Source organism: Macaca nemestrina, chromosome 4 (genome assembly GCF_043159975.1).
Source record: "Macaca nemestrina isolate mMacNem1 chromosome 4, mMacNem.hap1, whole genome shotgun sequence".
In the NCBI taxonomy this organism is placed as follows: Eukaryota; Metazoa; Chordata; class Mammalia; order Primates; family Cercopithecidae; genus Macaca; species Macaca nemestrina.
In genome coordinates this window covers 158,808,351-158,832,741 of record NC_092128.1, presented here as the reverse complement: position 1 = coordinate 158,832,741, position 24,391 = coordinate 158,808,351, and the positions used below count along the sequence as shown (strand labels likewise).

General features: G+C 35.4%; 1 protein-coding gene and 1 pseudogene across 12 annotated transcripts in view; one reads left to right on the top strand and one right to left on the bottom strand.

Annotated features, from left to right (window-relative positions):
• LOC105483467 (uncharacterized) overlaps positions 1-24,391 on the bottom strand; it is a 573,731-nt gene that overhangs the window by 527,138 nt on the left and 22,202 nt on the right. The window lies entirely within an intron of this gene.
• LOC105483497 (voltage-dependent anion-selective channel protein 2 pseudogene) lies at positions 3,871-22,262 on the top strand (annotated as a pseudogene).

Here is a 24,391-nt window from a genome sequence, read left to right as displayed (position 1 = left end):
AAAATCTGTGCAAAAAGCAACTAGATTCTTTGGTGATCAGCTCTCACTAGTCTCTTCTTTTTCAAAAATGGAGGACTGCTCCATGGCAGGGCTGAACTAAAAGGACACTAGACTCAGAACCAGTGCACAGAGAGGAAGTCTTGGGTGCCATCTGAAAACAGAGAAATTAAGTACAACCTTATGCTGATTGGTGGACCTCCACACCACCAAACTCGCTTATTACTAGGCTCTGAGAAAAGTGGCAGCCATGCTTATTATACCAGAAAAAAAAAAAAAAAAAAAGTAAAGAATCATCTGTTCCAACATGGACCTTCAAGGAATGTTATGTAGTTTCTGATAGTTAAATTCCAACAAAACCAATGCACTCCTGGCCAATTATTCTAAAGTAAAGATCTTAACTTAGTATTTTCAGCTGAAAAGCTGGAAAAAGCTGGTAACTATGCCATGGTAAGCATCTAGTAAAAGTTAAAAGGAAAATTGTATGATTATTGAGTGTATAACTTTAGGTTACTGCTGTCTAATAGAATCTTACATCAATATAGGAAAAGATGGAAATTTTTTTACATCTGTGCTGTTTGATAGTATTGAGCAGTTGAACTGTGGCTACTGCAACCGAGGTACTGAATATCAAACTTCGTTTAATTTGCATAATTTACATCTAAGTAACCACAACTAGTTACTGCTTACCATATTAGCACAGCTCTAGTCAAGGATACCGGAAAAAGTCAAAATGGCGGTGCTTCTTGGCTGCTTGCTGCCGCTTTAAAAAAGGTCTCAAAGAAATACATTTTGCAAGACTTACTTCATTTGAAAGGACAGACAAAAGAGAATACAACTTTGCTAAAAAGTATGTCTTTCATCCTGTTACCTCCAATTTATATTGGCTGAAGACAACTTCATTTGGGGCCTCTCTTAGAAAACTAGCCAGCTTCTGTATCTCAAAAAGCAAAAGATGAGATGGGACTCCCAAGCACCTCTCAGTCACATTGCAATTTGTTCTCACAAGGAAAGATCAATTAAAAAGACTGTTCTCTGTTTCAGGTGGTTTCAGAGTGTAGCTTTCATTAAGTTGATCTTTTGAGTGTGTTACACACATCTCTTTTGTCATTTTTATTTCATTTTTAGTTTTTCCGCTCTAGATGATTTTGCTTTGATGGTTTCTGTTGAAATATATTCTATTTTATGATTTTCTCCATTTGCTATTAAAACTATTTATTGATTTTTAATTTCAGTATTGCATTTTTTCAGCTCTTGAATGTCCATTCAAATCTTTTCATAGACAGAAATGTTTTCTTTTTCGCTTTTTTCTTTTCTTGTCTTTCTTTACTTACTTATTTTTATTTATTTATTTATTTTTTTTTTTTGAGACGGAGTCTCACCCTGTCACCCAGGCTGGAGTGCAGTGGTGCAATCTCAGCTCACTGAAGCCTCCACCTTCTGGGTTCAAGTAATTCTCATGCCTCAGCCTCCTGAGTACCTGGGATTACAGGTGTACACCACCATGCCTGACTAATTTTTTGTGTTTTTAGTAGAGATAGGGTTTCACCATCATATACAGCATTTGTATATTAAAAGTCTACATCCTTCATTTATTTTCCACCCTTTCCTCAATTTTTATTAACATTTTATGTTTGTATTTATTTATTTTGAGATGGGGTATTGCTCTGTTGCCCAGGCTGGTCTGGAACTCCAAGGCTTAAGTGATCCTTCCTCCTCAGCCTCCTGAGTAGTTGAGACTACAGGCATGCGCCACCAGGCCTAGATAATTTTTTAAAAAATTTTTTGTAGAGATGAGGTCTCAATGTGTTGCCCAGGCTGATCTCAAACTCCTGGGCTCAAGCCATCCTCCTGCCTTGGCCTCTGATAGAGTTTGGCTGTGTCCTCACTCAAATCTCATCTTGAATTCCCACATTGTGTGAGGGACTCAGTGGGAGGCAATTGAATCATGGGGGCAGATTTTTCCCTTGCTGTTTTAATGATCATGAGTAAGTCTCACGAGATCTGATGGTTTTAAAATGGAGAGTTTCTTTGGGAGGCCAAGGAAGGTGGATCATGAGGTCAGGAGATCGAGACCATCCTGACTAACACAGTGAAACCCCACCTCAACTAAAAATACAAAAAATTAACCATGCGTGGTGGCTGGTGCCTGTAGTCCCAGCTACTTGGGAGGCTGAGGCAGGAGAATGGCACCAACCCAGGAGGCAGAGCTTGCAGTGAGCCGAGATTGTGCCACTGCACTCCAGCCTGGGGTGCAGAGAGCAAGACTCCCATCAAAAAAAAAAAAAAAAAAAAGCAGGGGCATTTCCCTGCATAAGCTCTCTTCTCTTGTCTGCTGCCATGTGAGATGTGCCTTTCATCTTCCGCCATGATTGTGAGGCCTCCCCAGCCATGTGGAACTGTGAACCCAGTTAAACCTCTTTCTTTTAAATTTGCTCAGTCTTGGATATGCCTTTATCAGCAACATGAAAATGGACTAATACAATCTCCAAAAGATTACAGGCATAAGCTGCCATACCTGGCCAACATTTTAAGTATAATTAAAATAATTATATGTTCTTAATTAATTTCAAGTTCTTGTTTGTTACCTCCAATATCTAGATCATCTATGGGTCTGCTTGGATTTTTTTTTCTCTTTATCATCAGTCATATTTTCCTACCTTTTTACATATCTAGTAATTGTTATTATATGTTAGAAATTGTCATGAAAGAACCACGGAGGTTCCATATGATGTCATCTTCCATTAGAGAGGGTTCCCCATTTCCTTTGTTAGACAAATGTAAGGAACTGATGATCACAACTAATTAGAGACTGAACACTTTTGGGATTTGGTAATAGTTTTGCTAAGACTCTGTTTACATCTGATTAAATCCTACTCCTCAGCCATGGCGTCCTGAGCTTTTGACAAATAGTTTACCAAGTATTCTTCTCTTCATCCCTGGAAGATTTTAAGATCAAGCTCTGCTGTCACAGGTTCCAAGGTCAGCTCTTCAGCCACTTGACCTTCAATCCTGGCACTTCTATTCAGAGGGAGATTAGCTGTGTGCTTGAGTAAGCCACTCTTGGTCTTTGGTGATTTTTTTTTCCTTAATATTCACAGATCTGTAGAAAATTTTGTTTTCCCTTTTGATCTGGCTCCTTGACCTCTTGAGGAGCCCCAGAACTCAGCCATGTGTTAGAATCCTCTCAAGTTTATAACTTGTCAGTCAGCTTTCCATGACAACTAACAGCTTTGTTGATTTCTTTTTCCTTAATCGTAGCCTCGGCTGGCATTGAGCTTATTCCCTGCCCTGATTCAGAATTGGCCAACGCCTCTAGGAAGTTTTAAGCAGCTGGTGATCTTCAGATCATTTCGGAATGGTTCTGCCCTCTCTGATGTTGAGTCCTCACTGCTGTATTATATCTTTACAAATGTTATTTTTGCAGTTTGTCATTCTTTTCCTGGCAGCTGTAATGTCGGCTGTGCGTTGGTAGCTGGACAGGACTAGTGAATAAACAAGAGATTTCAGACTTCATATCTATGGTTAAATAAAATCTTTGCTTGTGCTTACCTGCACATGGATCTGACTGAAACGATTACATTTTGATGGAAATTGCCTTTTCGAAGAAACCACAAGAGAAATTTTCAAAAAGCCGGTGTCTTTTAAACTTTTAAAGCAATCTCTAGGTCTCCAACTCTGTACTAGCAGGAAATGGACTGTGAAATGTGTCTTTTCCAAAGAAGGGGATATATTCTAACACTCACCTATCAGGAATCCATAGAGACTAGTAGAAAAAACAAACAAACAAAAACAAAAACTTCCCAAATGGAAAATCCAGGAGCCATGGAGAAAACTAAAACAAAAGAGTTACCCCACAAAGGCAGAATAATGATGGTCGGTTTAGGAAGAGCTGGAACTGACTGCTCAGCAGGACTTGACAACTTTAATGAACCAACGACTTTAGTTTGTATCATATTCTTGGCTTTTCTGAAAAGAAGTATCTTTGTGGTATCCTGTCCCACTATACAAGTGACTGTGTGTAAGTCAGGGGAGGAGTGATTAATAACTCACCTTTTAGTTTATACATTGCCAGATAACAATTAGATTTAACTGGCCCAAAAGAGAGAATTGTACATTCTTGGAGCTGTATCAAGTAATATAAAAATATTTTGGACTACTGTATGTCCAAAAGTATGTTTTAAATGTATCAAAAAAATAAATAAATGACTCATTTGTGTATGAGTGATTAGGCTAGGAGATAACGGTATTCATCAACCAATACCCATTCGCTCATTCTACTCTTTGAGTAACAGAACCCCTAAATATTTATTGAATGCAGGGCAGCTAGGAAAAGCTATGCAGATAAGGAACAGCCTCCTGGATATGGGGCGGAAGAGGTCTGTGTCACTGTTGGTAACTTTGACTTCTTCCTCCCTTCCCTTGTGTTGGACTGTGGTTGTAGGGATGAGTTTTGACTATTCAGACAAGGAAAACACTTGGTGAAGCAACAACATAGAAGAAATTTGGGATCTTGGATGACCTCAAGGGGCAGAGCTTCCCTATCTATCCCTTCCCTCCCCGGTCGCATGCAGCCACAGCAGGTTCTCATCTTGCACTTTTACATGAGGGAGACATAAGATTTGTTTAATCCATCACCCCTTTATTCTCTTTTAAAATAATGTAAGCCAGTATTCCACTTAATATATAAGCTTTGTAGAATTATGTCTTGTTAAGGTATGTGTGATTTATTTTGATATAAACCAAAATTATATTTTATAAGAAAATAAATGCTGGCCTGAAATAATTTTGAAGGCATCAAATATTTCTCAATTATATCTAATTATATTAATGCTATTTTGCTAGACTAAATATTAATATGCTGTGTATGCATAGACATAATTCACAAAGCACTTTCACAGATGCCTACATTAATGTACATAGTATTATTTGTTAAGAATTATATTCATGGTTATACTAAAGACTGATAATCTTGCAAGTATTGTTGATTGCAGAATACCTAAGCTTCAATTGCCTGCAAAGGTAATAGGATGGTAGTGGAAAGAGCCCAAGACTTGGAAGGGAGAAGCACTGGGTGATTCCTCAGTCCACCCGTGCCACCACCATCAGCTATGTGCCTAAAGTAAGTCATAGAATCTCTTTGAACCTCAGTCTTATTATCTATATATTGAAGATGATAATCTCCCATTTATTTCACGGGATGAAATCAATCAGGTTCCAATGAAATAATATATATGAAAGTAATTTATAAAGTGTTGCTAATTAAACATGTAAATATCAGAAGAGAAATGAATAATAACTCAATAGACAGTAAGCTTTTCAAGAAGAAGCTACTTCTAGAACAGAAATAAAACTTAATCTGTGGCAGAAAAAGAGCAAAAACCAGGGGTAAAAAATCTAGCTGTAAGAGTGAAAAGTAGATGTCTAAATTCAGATAAAAGATTTTAAAAAATAAAAATTCTAAAAGTAACATTTAGCTGCATGAAATCAAGCAGCTCTTGTTTCTCAAAATAACATCGATCAGAAATTCTAACTGGTATCATTGACTATCAATTAAATATTTTAAGATTTTGAAAATATTTAAATACTTTCAAGATTTAGGACTTGTTAGGAGCTGTAAGAGATACTTGGTAACTTATGAAAAGAATTAAGGAAGAAGAATTTGTTAGAAAACAACTATTCTGCAGCTAAAAATGTTAATTAGCCAAGGTAATTTTAGGTTTAGAGACTTAGACACTTCAGATTTTTTTCCTCACTATAAAAGCAATGGAATACTATGAAACAAATACAAAATATATGAACATGAAGAGAATACAGCCTTAGAATGTGGGCAATTGTTATGAAAAGAATATTTTACAGTAGCCACATAATCCACTTAATAGAAATAAGAACCACAATGAAAATTGGAGATAAGGAAACAAAAGCAAAGTTAAGACTCTATTTGGTTCCTTATTAAAGTGAAACATGTAGATTGCATTTAAAAACAAAAAAGTATAAATTGAATGTATGAAAATGTCTTTCTCTTAAAAGTTGCCCCAAGATACTATCTCACAAAAATATATCTTTATTACATTAAAATGTTAATCCAAATAATGAAATTGAACACTAATGACAGAAATAAAATGCACAGAAATTACTTTTCCAAGTACATTTTTCTAAGTATGTAATTGTTAATTGATCTTTTATAATACTTTAAAAACAGTAAGGTTTAATCCACAACACAAAGAAAGTCTTTGCATATTTATTTTCAATGCTTTTGTTCCCTAAAACAGTCTTTATATCCAATAATCAATTTGCTTTCAGATAATTGTGTCATGGATAGAGTAAATATGTCATTAGATCGTAAAACTTATTCATTTACTCATTTACTCTTGAATTTAATTATAGTTTATGCAGTTAAGTTTGATTTCTTCTTACTAGAGAACCATGGAAAATAATATTAATAAAAAATAAGAAATCATTTTTTCTTGCAAATATTTCTAACTCTTCAAAACTAAAGTGTTTTAAAATTAAATTTTTAAAAATTGAACCCTGAACAACTACATTTATATTGTCACAAACAACCCTATCGTATTTCCTAAAACACATCATGCCTTTACTGATTCCACTGGAAATGTTTCAGTGATATGACTAGGGTGGTCAGTCTTTTTACCCTCATGTCATAAGATTTTTTCCTTTCTTAGTTGTTTTTCTTTGGAAAAAAAATGGTGCAACATGTGAATAGTAAGAAAGAACAAAATAGGAATACATTTTCTCATGAATGCAAACTTCTGTTTTTATCTAATAAGTTATATCCAATTCTTCAGAAAATCCCCTTAGCTCCTCTTTCAAAATATACGCAAATTTAATCGTGTCTCATAAACTTCACACCACCACCATAAAACACATGGCTGTTCCCTGACACCAGCATGATTTGCCTGATGTTGCCTTAGTGTGCTAGGGCTGCCATAATAAAATACCACAGACGAGGTGAATAAAATCAATCTATTTTCTCACAGTCATTGAAGCTGGAAGTTCAAGACCAAGATGTTGGCAGAGTTGGGTTCTTCTCAGGCCTCTCTCTCTGGCTCACAGATGGCCAACCCACACATGGTCATTTCTGTATGTGTGTGCCCCTCTGATGTCTCTTGTGTGTCCAAATCTCTTCTTATAAGGACACCAGTCAGATTGGATTAGGGCCAATCCTAAGGGCCTCTTTTTGACTTAATTGTCTCTTTAAATTAATATATCTAAATACAGTCTCATTCTGACGTACTGGGGATTAGGGTTTTAACAGATGAATTTGGTTAGGGGCTGGTGAAACAATTGAGTCCAAAACACACATATACAAAAATATATATGTTTATATACAGTTGATTCTCATTAGTTGCTGTAGTCATGTACTAAAAAGTTATTGCAAATGTTGAATGAACAAATATAGAGCCATTTCTTCTAGGGAAAATACAGGGTTAGGTTTCAGTAGCTGGTCACATTTTTGTCAGTCAATTCATAACCTTGTTTTGTGTGTGCTTCTGTTTAAAGACACCTTATTTAATATATATTTCTCACAAATAATTCATGGCATGGCCTTTGAATGATTTAAAACCTGAGCTTTAGGGGCCATTTGCATTATATAGGTTTGTTTGCTGATGTCATCATAAAACAAGCAGTCTCATCAGCGTTATGAACCTGTTATTTCACATGACCCTTTTATTGCATAACACAAAGCAGGTATTTTTTAATTCTTAAGCCTCCTTATCGGCAGAACCTGAATCTCATGCAAGTTTAACATTTTCTGAAATCTGTGAGTCAGCCAGCACTAGCCCAGAAGAATTTAACATTCTCCTGACCCCGGGTAATGCGATGATAAATTTCGATAGCCTTTAGCCTCACAACAATGTTGTTCCATATGCTTTTCTACTGGTCATCATCTTACGAATTAACAAATTTAGTTTTTTTCCATAGCTTCACTACATAATATAAGTGTTAATTTATCACTTACGTGGTCTGATGTGCATATTAGTGAATTTCCTCTATTTTTTGGACACACTGCATTGTTGATTCATTAACATTAAACTCATAAACAGTTCTATCACTCGTATCTGAATGAAATTGACCTAACACACATAGTTTCACTGTAAGGCACATCACAGCTTCTTGCACTTAGCAACACTAGACAGCACTTCAGCACTTTGCATCAGGGCGATTTTAAACAACTAAAGTCCGTGAAAATGCAAAAAAAAAAAAAAAAATGTGGCACCAGATAGACTGCGATAAGGACACTTGTTTACTGCATGAGAGCTAAAACCAGAAAGCAAGGCAGAGAATCACTTTGTTTGAACATGTGCATTGTGTATCTCACATTTTTCAACACTTTGTACACGCACGTATTGTAATGCATATATGAGGTATAGATTTGGGGGTTATTACCAAGTAGGGAAATTCACAAATATGAAACTTGCAAATATTGACAATCAATTGTGTGTGTGTGTGTCTCCCTAGTTTTACCCTCACTTCTGCTTCTGTGGTCTACACTCAATGCAACAGCCAGAATGACTCTTCTAAAATATGTCAGATAATGTCACTTCTTCAGATCCTCAGAATAAAAGTCAATGTGCTGACAGTGGTCTCCAGGACTCTCCGCAGTTTGGTTATTTCTTTGAGTCCATCTCGGCAGCTCTTCCTCACAACCATGTTGGCCATTTTGTTGTTACTTAAACTTGCCAAGCCCTGTTTGGTGTCAGGGCCTGCCCTTGCTATTCTCTTTCATGCAAAGCCTTCCTCCGGAGAACTGCATCACTCTCTCACCTCTGTTAAGTCTCTACTCAAGTGTTTCCAAACCAACCTGTTTGAAATAGCCCTTCATTCCAATCCCTTTTCTCTCTTTCTTGCTCAATTTTTCTCCATTGTACTTATCAGCATATCTCTTTATATGTTTTACTGGTACATATGGTGATCATCGTTCTTCCTCCTGTTTGCTTCATAAGGGCGAAGAGCTTTTTCTTATTTGTATTCACAGTGTCTAGAATATTGTGAAATCTCAGTAAATATTTGTTGAACAACTTATTGAAAGAAAGAGATGTATTATTTAAGTTAAAAGTGAATGGAAGAAGAAATACAACCTTGTAGAAAATATGCAAACACTCATAAATTTTGTCCAAATTCACCTTGTGTTTTAAGGTTTGTTTAGATCAATCCCTTTCTGGTTAAGATGTAAAATTGAAAAGTCAGAAAAAAATGGCCAAAATAAAGTTAGTGAATTGGTGGAAATGTTTTGGTCTGACTTTCTAACTGAATACGAATGAATTCAGATTTTACTTGAATACGCTATGGTTTGAATGTGTCCCCCAAAGTTCATGTGTTGTACAGTGAATCCCCAGTGCAACAGTGTTGGGAGGTGAGGCTTTTAATTGGTAATTAGGTCATGAGCGCTCTGCCCTCATGAATAGATTAATGCCCTTATCATGGGATTGGGTCCGCTATCACAGGAGTGAGTTCCTGATAAAAGGATGAGTTTGGCCTCCTTCCTCTCTCTCATGAGAACTTATGCTCTTCTGCTGTTCTGCCTTCCACCATGAGACGACACAGTGAGAAGGCCCTCCCCAATGTCAACACCTGGCTCTTGGACTCCCACCCTCCAGATTGTAAAAAATAAATGTCTTTCCTTTATATGTTACCCAGTCTTTGATATTCTGTTATAGCAACACAAAACAGGAAAGATGTATTCCCCCATCTTCCCTTTCTTTTCTGTTGTTTTAGAAAGATAACACCTTGTAAAGGTCTTTGTTTTAAAACCAGTAAATCAAACAAAGAATCTCCCAGTTTGTAGCTATAACTGATAAATACAATACTATTTTTAACTTATCAAAACACAAATCCGTAATGAATTAATTCACTAGATTTTAGAAAAAAATATTTTGAAAAGATGGTTTCTAGAATGAGATATCTATTATGGTTTATCCTGATATTGTACTTCCAAAAACCATCATGTTAAACAAAACAACTGTAGTGTCTCTTCAATCAAATTGATAAATATATCTCAGTCAACCACTCTCTTCAATCTCATTCTGCTTTCTCTATTTCTGATCCTGTAAGAATCATGGCAATCTCTTTGCTTGAGCTCTATTTGAAAACAAACAAAATGGGGTTCTATTTTATAAATTTAAAACAAAAAATAGAGTAACTACGCTGAAAAGTGCTTCATGCAAGAGAGCATATTTAAAGGGGTTCTTAATCATACGTTTGTAGAAACTTAATCTGAAAACCAATGTCTATATCTCATATTGTTTGGTCAATATATAAGAGACTGACAGACTAAATTCCCAAGGTCCAATTGTTTTAACTAAAGTCTCAGTTTGGGAAAACAACAAAGTTAGCAGATTATCTTCTTCATTTTTATGTCGTTTTCCCCTCCTTTTACAGTTGAGTGATTTCCAAGACCACTAGATATTTCTGGTCTAGCATAATAAAATTTTATTTTATTTTGCTAGGAGGAGAGGGGTGGAGGTTCTATGGCAAAGAGTGAGACTTATTTTCATCGTATGTCGGTTCATGTATTAATTTTTCAAAAATAAAATAATTAGAAAATAAATAAGGCTATGAGGTTAGGTGCCTTGGGATTTTCAGTTAATAATCAATTGCTGTATGATAAGAAAGTGAGTAAAAGTTTTGAAAGAAAAAATATATTTTCAATATTTTTGTTTCATGTTGGTGTAAAGAAATGCAACTGATTTTTCTACATTGATTTTGAGTTCTGCAAATTTACTGAATTCGTGTATTAGTTCTAATAGTTTTGTGGAGTCATCAAAGATTTCTACCTACAGGGCTATGTTGTCTGCCAAAAGGGATAATTTTGCTTCTTCCTTTTCACTTTGGACAAGATTGGAAAAATTAGTATTGTTAAAATATTGGTACTACCTAGGGCTATCTACAGGTTCAATACAATCTCTATCAAAATTTCCATAATATTTTTCACAGAAATAGAAAAAGATGCTAATATTGTATAGAAGTGCAAAAGACATTGAATAGCCAAAGCAAACTTGAGAAATAAAAACAAAGTTGGAGGCATTAAACTGCCTGATTTTAAATTATATTACAAAACTATAGTAGGTAAAACAGTATGGGCTGGGCATGGTGGCTCACGTCTGTAATCCCAACATTCTGTGAGGCCAAGGTGGGCATTTTGCCTGAGGCCAGGAGTTCAAGACCAGCCTGGCTAACATGGTGAAACCCTGTCTCTACTAAAAATACAAAAATTAGCCAGCTGTAATGGTGCACACCTGTAGTCCCAGCTACTCAGGAGGCTGAGGCAGGAGACTCTCTTGAACCCAGGAGGCAGAGGTTGCAGTGAGCTGAGATTGCACCACTGCACTCCAGCCTGGGTGACAGAGCAAGACTCCATCTAGGAAAAAACAAAAAACAAAAAACAAAAAACAAAAAACAGTATGGTGCTGGCATAAAAGCAGGCACACAGATCAATGGACAGCATACAGAGTGCAAAAATAAACCCAAGCAACATATGATTAACTAATTTTCGACAAGACGACACGTTAGGAAAAGGATATGTTTCTTCAATAAATAGTGATGAAAAAGCTGGATATCCACATGTAAAACACTAACATTGGACCCTTATATTATATCATATACAAAAAATCAAATCAACATAAATAACAGATCTAAATGTAAAACCTGAAATTATAAAACAAGAAGAAGAAAATTAGGAAAAAGCTCCTTGTGATTGGCCTTGGCAACGACTTTTTGGATATTACACCAAAAGCTTAGGCAACAAAAACAAACAAAAGAAGACAAAACAGGTAGGATGGCATCAAACTAAAAAGCTCTTCTGTACGGCAAAGTAAATAACTAAAAAAATGAAAAGGTAGCCTACAGATTGGGAGAAAATACCTGTTAAGGGGTTAATATCCAAAATTTATAAAGAACTCACACAACTCAATTTAAAAAATGGGCAAAGGACCTGAATAAACATTTATTCAAAGAAGACATTCAGATGATCAACAAATATATGAAAAGGTGTTCAACATCACTAATCATCAGGGCAATGCAAATCAAAATCACAATAAGATGTCACCTTACACCTGTCACTGTTGGAGAAAATATAAATTGGTGTAGCCATTTTGGAAAACAGTATGAAGATTTCTCAAGAAGTCAGGAAGAAAACCACCATATGATCCAGTAATCCCTCTGCTGGGAATATACTCAAATAAATGAATACTCAGTATCTCATAGAGACACCTGCACTTCCATGTTTATCATAGCACTATTCACAATAGCCAAAATAAAGAAATAACCTAAGTGTCCATGGACAGATGAATGTACTAAAAAATTGTAATGCACACACACACACACACAGAATTGAATATTATTTCATCTTAAAAAGGGGGATCTTGCCAGGTTTGTGACAACATGGACAAACCTGAAGGATACTATGCTACATGAAATAAGTCAGACACAGAAAGAAACATATTGCATGATGTCACTTACATGCGGAATCTTTTTTAAGTCGATGACATAAAAACAGAGTAGAATGGTGGTTATCAGGGAGGAGGTTAGGGAGGAATGGGGAGATGTAGATCAAAGGGTAAAAAATTACAGTTATGTGGGGTGAATGAAGATAGAGATGTAGCATACAGAATGAGAATTATAGTTAACAATATGGTATTCTGAAAATTGGCTAAAAGAGATTTTAGATGCTCTTCATACACATCCCCCCAACACACACAGTAATTATGTGAGATGATGAATATGTTATTTGTCTGATGTAGTAATGCTTTCATTATATATATATATATCTCAAAACATTATGTTATAAACTTTATATAATAAAAAAGAAAGGAAAGTGAGAAATGAGAACTTAAATTCATAAGACATTTAATATATATTAGGGATTATTTTACTAACTTATTTTATTTAATCCTAATAGCATTTCAAGCTTACGGTATGACTCCACTTTAAAAAGAGAGAAAAAATGCTGTAGCAAATATACACAAGGGAATCACACAGAAGTTCATTCACTCAGTGAGAATACTACTTTACACTAGTAAATGTATAAATGACAGAATGGTCATTCTTATGTACAAATGGCTGAGCAATGAATGTATAAATGTCTAGAGGATCATTCCTATGAGTGTGAGATTTTGATAGGCAGTCAGTGAAACATTTCTGGTGTCTGCTGCCAGATTTAGTCTTCCATTTGGATACATTTAAAGAATTCATTAGTCTCATGAATTAGAGTAGAGAAGAGTGTAAAGAAGACAACAAGGGAAATCAAAAATTGCTTATCTGACAAAAGAGTCGGGGATTACTTAGATTCAATAGTCATAAAAATGACCCAATCTAACAAGATAAAATTTAATGGAAAAAAAAATTGAGCTATTAGAATTTAAAAAATAAAATTTCAAGTATGCAGAAAGGCACAGTTGAGTAAGTACCAATGACAAGGTTTTTAGTAAATTTCAAGTTCATTACTGGTCAATAATGTGATGTGTGGATAAAAAGGCAACAACATCTAGTGAAAACTTCAAGCCACGCAAATAAAGATGGAGTGGCCACAACAAAGAAGGTAAAAACTTCATGTTCATAGGCCTTAGCAAATCACAAATCAAATGCCTGTTCCATTTGGAGAGATTTTGACAAATTGGAATGATCTTTGCTGTTATGTAAGTGATTCATACATTCTAAGAATTGTCAATATTTATGATTTCTGAGTTTTCTTGCAACTCATAATCGTTTGAAACTTTCACCCTATGCAAAATTATCTTTTGTTACTATTATGATCATCAAAATTTAAAGTATTACTTCTATAACTGTAACCTAATGGTCTTTACTTAATGCCTTATCAGTTTCAACCTACTCTTCAATTGCTCTGGCTCTATATGAGATATAAGAAAGGAAAATCTCACAACCTGATAATCTGTACAAATGAATTTGGGGAGAAGACTTGTATTAAAGCTCACATGTCAGTTAATCTGAAGAAGATGAATGATGACACTTGACAAATATGAGACCAATATGAAATTTTTTTAATGTTATATAGGATTATTATAGATAAAATATTAAACAGAAACTAAAGTTTCATCTTCAAGCTTGTATAATGAAACAATATTGAAATAGCAATACAAAATCTCCTTCAATTGAGTCTTTGCTCAGATGTCACCTACTCTGACCACCTTATTTAAAACTACAGATATACTTTCCACTTCTTCCTTCTTAGCTCTTACTACCTTTTCACATGATATATTATGTACTTATTATTTTCTATTTATTGCTTACTGTCTGTCTTATTTCACTAGCTTATAAATTCCATGAGGGCATTGTCTGTTTACCAATGACTCTCAAGCATGTGTGAATGAATAAATATATAGTATTACCTTATAGTTTTCTAAATGCTATAATTATTGTATTTGTTAAAGTTCAGTTTCAGAGAAAAGAATCCACGGTTGGTATTTTCAGCCCCAACTTATGTATCACAGCGTGTTAAATGACTTACAGAACCACTGGGAGAAATGAACAAAAATATTCGAGGCAGAACCTTCAGGAAAAACTCCTAAAGTCACAATTCAGAAGTGCACCATGGAGGAAACTACTGCCTCTTCTATGATAGAAAGTTGTCTGGAAAATTGGAAAGTTTCAGTTTAACAGCTTGCTTCAGGATCACAACATCACTGACATAATTTGTTAGCTACCAAGATTAGTAAGCTGACAGCACAGCGCCATTAGCAACAGGAAGCTACTTCTACTATTTCTGGATTCAGAAACGTTTCATGTTTTCTAGATTATATACATGCCTTTCAAGAGGAATTAACATAGTCATAGGGAACAGTGAAACCAGCAACTCATTCTGTCTTTCTGAATTTGTAATATTGCTCACTTTTTTCTACTTATCTGCTCTGTTTGTCTTTGCCAAAGACTGACTTTTCTGTCTCCAGTCCACCTATAAGAAACTAGAGATTTTGCCCAGGATAAACCACATACTAAGCCACAAGACAAAGTCTCAAAAAAATTGTAAACATCTAAATCATATCAAGTATCTTCTCAGATCACAATGAAACAAAATAGAAATTAAAAACATGATGAAATTTCGAAACCGTACAAATGTGTGTAAATTAAGCAACATAATCCTGAACAACAATTGATCAATGAAGAAATTAAGAAGGAAATTAAACATTTTTTAAAACATATGGAAACACAACGTACCAAAACCTATGAGATGCAACAAAAGCAATGCTACAAGGGAAGCTTGTAGCAATAAACACCTACATCAATAAAGTAGACAGATTTCAAATAAACAACCTAATCATGCACCTCAAGAAGCTAGAAAAGCAAGAAAAAACTAATCTCAAAATTAGTAGAAGAAAAGAAATAATAAAGATCAGAGCAGAACTAAACAAAGTACAGACTAAAAAAAAAAAGAAAAGATAAAGTGAAAAGTTGTTTTTTAAAAAAAGGTAAATAAAATTGATAAACTGCTAGCTAGACTAAGAAAAGAGAAAGAAGATTCAAATAAGGTCAGAAACAAAAAGTACATTACATCTGATGCCACGGAAATAGGAAATATTATTAGAGACTATTATAAACAACTATATGGCAACAAACTGGAAAACCTAGAGGAAATGGATGTGTTCCTGAACACATAGAACCTACCAATATTGAACTAGGAAGAAATAGAAAACCTGAACAAACCATTAATGCGTAGCAAGATTGAATGAGTATTAGTCTCCCAACAAAGAAAAGCCCATGACTGATAGCTTTATTGCTGAATTCCCTCTATGAGGCCAATATTAGCCTGAAAACAAAACCAGACAAAGACACACACGTGTAAAAAAATCACAGGCCAATATCCTTGATGAATATAGATGCAAAAATCCTAAACAAAATACTAGCAAACTAAATCTTTCAACATGTTAAAAAGATAATGCACCAAAATCTAGAGGGATATATCCCAGGGATGCAAGGATGGTTCAACATAGGCACATGAGTGAATCTGATACATCAAATCAATAAAATAAAGGACAAAAACATACTATCATCCCAATAGATGCAGGAAAAAGCATTTGATAAAATTAAACATAAATTCCTGATAAAAACTTTCAATAAATTAAGCATAGAAGGAAAATATCTCAACATAATAAAGGCCATATATGAAGAACCCATAGCTAACATTATGCTGAATAGGAAAAAGCCAAAAGCCTTTCCTCAAGAACTGGAAACAAAATAAGAATGCACACTTTAACCACTCCTATTCAATGTAGTACTGAAAGTCCTAGACAGAGCAATCAAGCAAGAGAAAAATCACAAAGAATATAAATTGGAAAAGAGGAAGTCAAAGTGTCCCTCTTTGCAGACAACATGATCTTATATCTAGAAAAACCTTAAGACTGCACCAAAATCCCTTAGAACTGATAACAAAATCAGTACAATTGTAGGATACAAAATCAAAACACAAAAATCAGTAGGATTCCTTAAAATCAATAATAAACTAGCTGAAAAAGAATCTGGAAAGCAATCTCATTTATAACAGCTCCCAAAAAATAATACCTAGGAATACATTTATCCAAGAAGATGAGAGAACTCTATCAGAAAAAGTAGAAAACACTGACGAAAGTGATTGAAGAGGACACAAACAAATGGAAAGATAGCCCATGATTATGGACCACAATAATTAATATCATGAAAATGACAATCCTACCCAAAGCAATCTACAGATTCAATTCAATTCCTATTAAAATACCAATGATATTCTTCACAGAAATAGAGAAAACAATCCTAAAATGTGCACGTAACTACAAAAGACCCTCAACAGCCAAAGCAACCATAAGCAAGAAGAACATAGCTAGAGGCAATACGCTATCTGTAGGGTAGGAGAAAATATTTGCAAACTGTGTGTCCAACAAGGGACTAATATCAAGAATATGCAAAGAACTCAAATAATTCAACAGCAAAAAGTAAACAAATAATCCTACTACAAAATGGGCAAAGGATCTGAGTGGACATTTCTCAAAAGAGGACATAAAGATGGCCACTAGGCATATGAAAAAATGCTCAATGTTTCTAATCATCAGAGAACTGCAAATAGAATGGCTACCAAAAAGACAAAAAATAATAATAATAAATAACAAATGCTGGCAAGATTTAGAGAAAAGGCAGCTCTTATATACTGAGTATATATTATACTCTTATTCAACTGTTTTTCTTAAGATTAGGTGTTGCCTTGTCCTTTTTCTAAGTGACTTTATCCAAGATTACCTCCTGACATTAAGTGACCAAGGTTTTTACATGATTCCCAGGATAGTGTTAACAACATACTCTAGCACAGCTGGTCAGGGAAGGATCACAAATATAAAGATCATAACTGGAATAAACAATTATCATCTCCATATCTTGCTGAGAAAGAAAAATAATACCATCACCGCCAAATAAAAGTTTAAAGGCTGGGCAGAAAATAGAAAAGCATGCAATAAATTATTTTAATTTACCTGGATAATTTTTAAAGTAACTGTTTTTAAGAATTCTTTCAAATTTCCATATTTTAAAAATCTCTTCATTGCAGCTTAGTCAATTCCCAACTAGTAAATCATTGTAAGAAGAACACGTCATCCATATCATATATGAGTTCAAGATTTAATAGAAAAATGCAAAGATTGGACCCCAACTACTATCAATTTTTGAGTCTGTTTTCCTTTTGTTTTTTTAATTGTAAAAAAGCAGTAAGAACCCTATTCTTCCTTTAAATAACTTTAGAAGAGACAATAACCACAGCTGATATTAAGAAACGCAAATAAGAGATGACTTTAGGAAATCTATCAATTATCATACCCGATATATGTCGGTATCTGAATATTAGAACAATGCACTTTTGCCCCATTCAAATCCTGGTATAAAGTTGGACTGTATAAAGACTCACAAATAGTCAACACATGAAACTACTTGGTTTTGGTGCTTGAGACTAATATAAATTTTATCCAACATTGAAAGCTGAAAGGCTCAATAGCCAGCTCAAATACCTTAGAAAGGAAGTTTATGAATGCAATCCCACACCAATTACATATGCTAGGTGGTTTTATTAACCATCATAATGAATCTCCCTTAAGGCTGACTCCTGCATGCCCCCAAATTAAATGGATCCTACCTGTGCAGCTCAGATTCCCATTTCATCAGTTTTCCAAACATCCTCTAAACACCTAAAGCTTTTAGGTACTGATTGCCTACTTAATGGATTCTACAATGATGAATCTTGTCTAGTAAATGAAAATGTATATCTGTCTAAAGCCAAACATATCAGAACAAAATGAATGTAATGTTCTACCTTAAACAAAGCAACACATACATTTTTTAATGTGGTTTGTTTTACTATGTTGTATAGTGTATGTTAAAATGTGCAATATGTGAAACTATCACTGAAACAGTTACTATTATTCATTTCAAAGGAAAATTATTATGTGTGACTTTTAGTTAACACATAAAATCACATCAATAAATAGAAATAGAAAATATTTTCTTAGATTGCTTTTCCTACAGAAAACTATTTTAATGGAAACTCCTGAGCGTGAAACACTTACATAGCATTCTTTCATAAAGATTATTTTAGCTTATGGCTTCTTAACATACCATTCTTTTATAAAGGTTATTTTAGCTTATGACTTCTTAACAACAAATATATCCTAGGTACCTATTCTGTACTGGGAAAAATTCTAAATGTTGGCCATAAGTACCCAAATAGGACAAACATATTCCTGGTTCCATGTAATGGGGAGTACTCATACATATATTATACATCTATGTCACATAGGTACATGGATATGTATGTGTAGAAAGCGTAGGTATTTTTGTGAAACTTTTGTTGTAGGCAGGTGTGTGTATGTATGTGTATGTGTACTGATTGATAACACAAATATCTTACTATAATGACAGCCAAAAACACACCAAATCTGATGATCTAGTAAATGAATGTGGCTAGAGAATATTTTCAGGAACATAACCATGAAGATTAGAAATATTAAGGATTTGAGGCAGCCACCAAATATGTTTAAGCAACAGGGATGCTCAAATTTTCATTTCAAATTTTCATTCAAATTTTAAAAGATGTAAAACATCTTTTAAACAGTGTGTGGTGAATCAACAATAGGGAAACAGAACACAACTGGAGACACCAATTAGGAGGTTATAGTTCAGGCTGGGAATGATAGAAGCTAGGAGAGAAAGCAGAGGCAGAGAGGGGTGGACGCACTGCAGATACATCAGGGAGCTTGAGATGAAAAGACTTTTTAAGAGACACACAAAAGTGTACATACACACAAACACACACACACATACACACACACACACACAGCCCATTAAGAAAAGGAGAGAGGAAAGCAGAAAATTAGAAAGTAAAAAAGGAAAACATGGCATATCTCAAGCATCATCATACTTCCCAAATTTGTTTAGGATGTATCGTTGCCAAAGTCATGCACAGTAAAGGCCTCTGGTTATGGAGGTGTAATATTAATATTCGTCACTAGCTATGGAATAAGCATAGCAAGAGACTTCTTTTTATTTCTGCCAGAAATTACTTATTTTGAATCACAATGAAAAGTATCTATCCCTCCATCCGATGTAAAAATGGTGGCAACCACAGTTTTTGTTGTAGCTCTCTCCATCACAGACAAACCCACACAGTGAAAAAAGTTGTTCCCAGGAGGTTAGAAGGAAACAATGGCAATGTGAATCACCATTGTCATTCCACAGTTATTGATATCCTTACTACAGACAACCGCATCACAACTCAGGAACACACTGGACAAAGCCCAAAGCTGCTTCTTTTCTATTACATTTAAAAAGAGAATCCAAAAAAGTGCAAGGACCCAGACTTTACTAACTGGAAAGAAGATGAGCATTAGGAGGATTGATCACTCCAAGAATTGAGCCTAAAAGATATAAACCAGTTATTTTTCTTAAAGACAACTCATTGACTTTAGAATTTGTGATGGAGAGATGGCACTTTTGGGAAAATATAAGCATGCTAATCACTATAACAATTCTAATGAAAAGTAATATATGTGCAAAAAATTTTTTCAATCATATACAACTAAACTATGTGTACCAGATGTTTTAGCCAAGAGGGTTACTAAATTTATTTGTTCATGAGTGGCTAAAATAAAGGCACAGTAGGTAGTGATTCAGACTGGATTCTGGAGACAAGCTCTCTGGGTCAATCTTCTGATCAGTTGTTTAACTTCAGGCAAGTTTCATCATGTTTCTAAGCCTCAGTTTCCTTATTTTTCCATCACAATTTGTTGTGAGAACTAAATGAGGTTTAATCATAAAAACATAGTCTAGAGTTTGGTACTTACTAAACACTCAGTAACAGTTATTAGTAGAAATACAGCTATTATTATTGGAAAAGAATGTGACATTTGTTCATTCAACAAATATTTATCAAGAATTTACTACTAGAAATAAGGTTAATGTGATGGTTAATTTTACATGTCAACTTGACTGGGTTAAGGGATACCCAGGTAGCTGGTAAAATATTATTTCCGGTGTGTCTGTGAGGGTGTTTCTTGAAGAGCTTCTCGTTTGAATCAGTAGACTAAGTAGAGAAGATCTGCTGCTACCAGTATGGATATGCATCATCCAATCCTTTGTAGGCCCAGATAGAACAAAATAAGCAGAGGAAGGGAAGAATTTAGCTCTCTTTCCTTAAGCTGGGACATCCAGGTTATGCTGTCCTTGGGCATCGGAGCTTCTGATTCTCAGGCCTTTGGGCATGGAATTTATACCAAGGAGGCCCCTGGTTCTCAGTCATTTGGCCGTGGACTAAGATTTACATAATCAGTCCCTCCAACTCAAGCTGAATTACAACAATGACTTTCCTAGTTCTCCAGGTTGCAGATGAAACATCATGGGACTTCGCCTCCATAACTGTGTGAGCCAATTTCCATAATGCATTTCATTTTATCTTTTTTTTTTTTTTTGAGACAGGAGTTTCACTCTGTCACCAGGCTAGAGTGCAATGGCATGATCTCAGCTCACTGCAACCTCTGCCTCCCAGGTTCAAGCGATTCTCCTCCTTCAGCCTCACGAGTAGCTGGGATTACAGGCATGCACCACCATGCCCGCCTAATTTTTAGTAGAGATTCAGTTTCACCATATTGGTCAGGCTGGTCTCTAACTCCTGACCTCATGATCCTCCTACCTCGGCCTCCCAAAGTGCTGGGATTACAGGTGTGAGCCACTGCGGCTGGCTCATTTTGTCTTCTATCTATCTATCTATCTATCTATCTATCTATCTATCTATCTATCTATCTTACTGCTATCTATCATATTGATTCTGTTTCTAAGGAAAGCACTAATACAGCTCAAAAATATTTTTACATTTTAAAAACATTCAGACTGCAAGTGGAATGGTGCCTCCACTTTGTCCTCCAGCTGAGGCAGCTGTGACCCCATGGCAGGCAAACCCAGTGGCCTCAGCTGTGAGCACAGCAGTGGGAGCACCCCCATCCGGAGACCACCAGATTATCTCTTCCCAAGACTTCACCATGGTGACCTACAGACAGACCTGAGTGTGGCCAGTGTATTCCTCCATCGTATGCTGACTTTGGCATAGCTGTCAGAGATACTTTCCACAAAGGAGTTGGCTCAGGGTTGGTGAAACTGGATGTGAAAAAAAAAAAGTCATGCAGTGGCATGGAATTCTCAACATCTGCTTCATCTAATACAGACACTGGTAAAATTACTGGGATGTTGGAGGCCAAATATAAATGGTGTGATATGATCTGACTTTCACAGAAAAGTAGAACACTCTGGGAACAGAAATCACAGTTAAAGACCAGGTGTCTCAAGGTTGAAACTGACATTAGATACTATCTTCTTACCAAACACAGGAGAGAAAAGTGATAAGATCAAGTCCTCCTGTTACAACGAGAATGTATACACTTTGGTTGTGATGTTGACTTTCATTTTTCAGGACTTGAAATCCATGGTTTGGCTGTCTTTGGTGATGAGGCTGGCTTGCTGGGTACCAGATGACCTTTGACAGTGTCAAAGCTGACAAGGAATAACTTCTCAGTGGGCTTTATAGGACTGGAGACTTCCAACTACACACGAATGTCAGTGATGGGACAGAATTTGGAGAATCAATTTATCAGAAAGAATGTGAAAATCTTGACACTTCAGTGCCTCTTACTTGGACATCAGGTACCAAGTGAACTCACTTTCGTATTGCAGCTAAGTATCGGTTGGATCCCACTGCTTCCATTTCTGCAAAAGTCAACAACTCTAGTTAATTGGAGTGAGCTGCTCTCAGACACTGAGCTGAACAAATACGGTCGACTCTGGGAGATAGGAAGAGCATTAATATGGGAGGCCACAAACTTGGGCTTGCCTGGAGGTAGGAGCTTAATCCAGCTGAAAGAAACCTTCAGGATATCAGAAGATTCGACCTTAGTAGATTTTCAAAGTGACCAGCAGGGCTCCCCACCACCCAACAGAAAAAGGTCATCACAACTAAGAAAGATCTAAACAAGAGCTGTGTTTTAAATATTTAGACAGTTACTTGAGCACTGGTTTATAGATGAATTGATTATCTATCTAGATACCAATGCTGCAATTGTGCAGTCACATATACATTATTTAAAGATATGTAGGCCTGGTGCGGTGACTCATGCATGTAATCCCAGCACTGTGGGAGGCCAAGGCGGGCAGATCTCTTAGGGCCAGGAGTTCAAGACCAGCTGGCCAACAAAGCAAAACCCTGTCTCTACTAAAAATTACAAAAATTAGCCAGGCATGGTGGCATGTGCCTGTAGTCCCAGCTACTTGGGAGGCTGAGGCACAAGAATTGCTTGAACCAGGGAGGTGGAGGTTGCAGTGAGCTGAGATTGCACCACTGCACTCCAGCCTAGGTGACAGAGTGAAACTCTGTCTCAAATAAATAAATAAATAAATAAATAAATAAATAAATAAACATTTAGGCCAAGCGCAATGGCTCATGCCTGTAATCTCATCACTTTGGGAGACCAACATGGGTGGATCATCTGAGGCCAGGAGTTGGAGATAGCCTGACTTTAGTAGAGCCAACCAGTCTCTACCAAAACTGCAAAAATTAGCCAGATATTACAGGTGGTGTGCACTTGTAATCCAAACTACTCAAGAGGCTGAGGCAAAAGAATCACTTGAATCTGGGAAGCAGTGGTTGCAGTAAGCCAAGATTAGGGATAAGATTAATAGCTGATTACACATTGCAGACAAAGAAGGTCAATGAAATTGAAGACATTATATAGGAATTATTCAACATAAAGCAAGCACAGAGGAAAAAGTCTGGGAACTAAAGTGAACAGAAAATACGTGGTCTATAAGACAATATTGTATAGTCTAACTTACATATAATTGGAGTACCAAAAGGAGGAGAGTTAGAAGGAACAAAAAACAGATTTTTGAAGAAATAAAGGCTAAGAAATTATCAAACTACAGATCCCAGCAGTTCAACAAGTCCCAAGCAGAATGAAACTGAAGAAAAGTACATTGAGACATGGCAAAATTAAATTGCTGAAAATTACTGCTAAAGTTAACATCTTAAAAGCAGTCAGAAGAAAAAAAGACACATTGCATACTGAAGACCGAAGATAAGAATTACGGCAGACTCCTCAGAAAGTGCTTAAAACTAACACAATAAAGAAAAACCTTTAAAATCCTGAATGAGAAAAAGAAACTGCCAACCTACAAGTTTTACCTAGTGAAATTTTTTCAAAACTGAGGGGAAATTAACACTTTTTTTTCCCCAGAAAAAGCAACCACTGAGAGAATTAACCCTCAACAGAGCTGCACTACAAGAAATGTCAAAGTACATCCTTTAGACAGAAGGAAAATAAAATCAGACAAAAATCTGTATCTGTACAAATGAAGGAAGAGCACTAGAAATGGAAGTAAAGTGGGTAAATGTAAGCATTTTTAATCTATAAAATTAATTGTGTGCTTTAAAAATATATTGTGGTGTTTGTAGTATACAGAGAAATAAAATTTTCACCACGAATAGTAGAAATGATGGAAAGTTTGAAAATAGAAGTATATTGTTATAAGGGTCTTACTGTACACATGAACTGGTATAATATTATTAGGAAAAGTATAATTGCAAGGTAAAGATGTATAGTATAAACCCTAGAGTATCCAATAAAAAACACAAAATTAAAACTAATGGTAAAAATAAAATAAATTTTAAAATCTTAATCAAAAATAAAGAAGGGAAAAAGAAAAAAAGGAACAGGAATGGGTGAGACAAGTAGAAAAAAACTGCAATATCATGAATGCAAACACAACTATACTGAAAATAATGATACATTTAAATTGTCTGAACATCTCAATTAAAAACAATGAAAAAGCAGAGCTTGTCAGATTGAATCAAAAAGCAATACCTAAG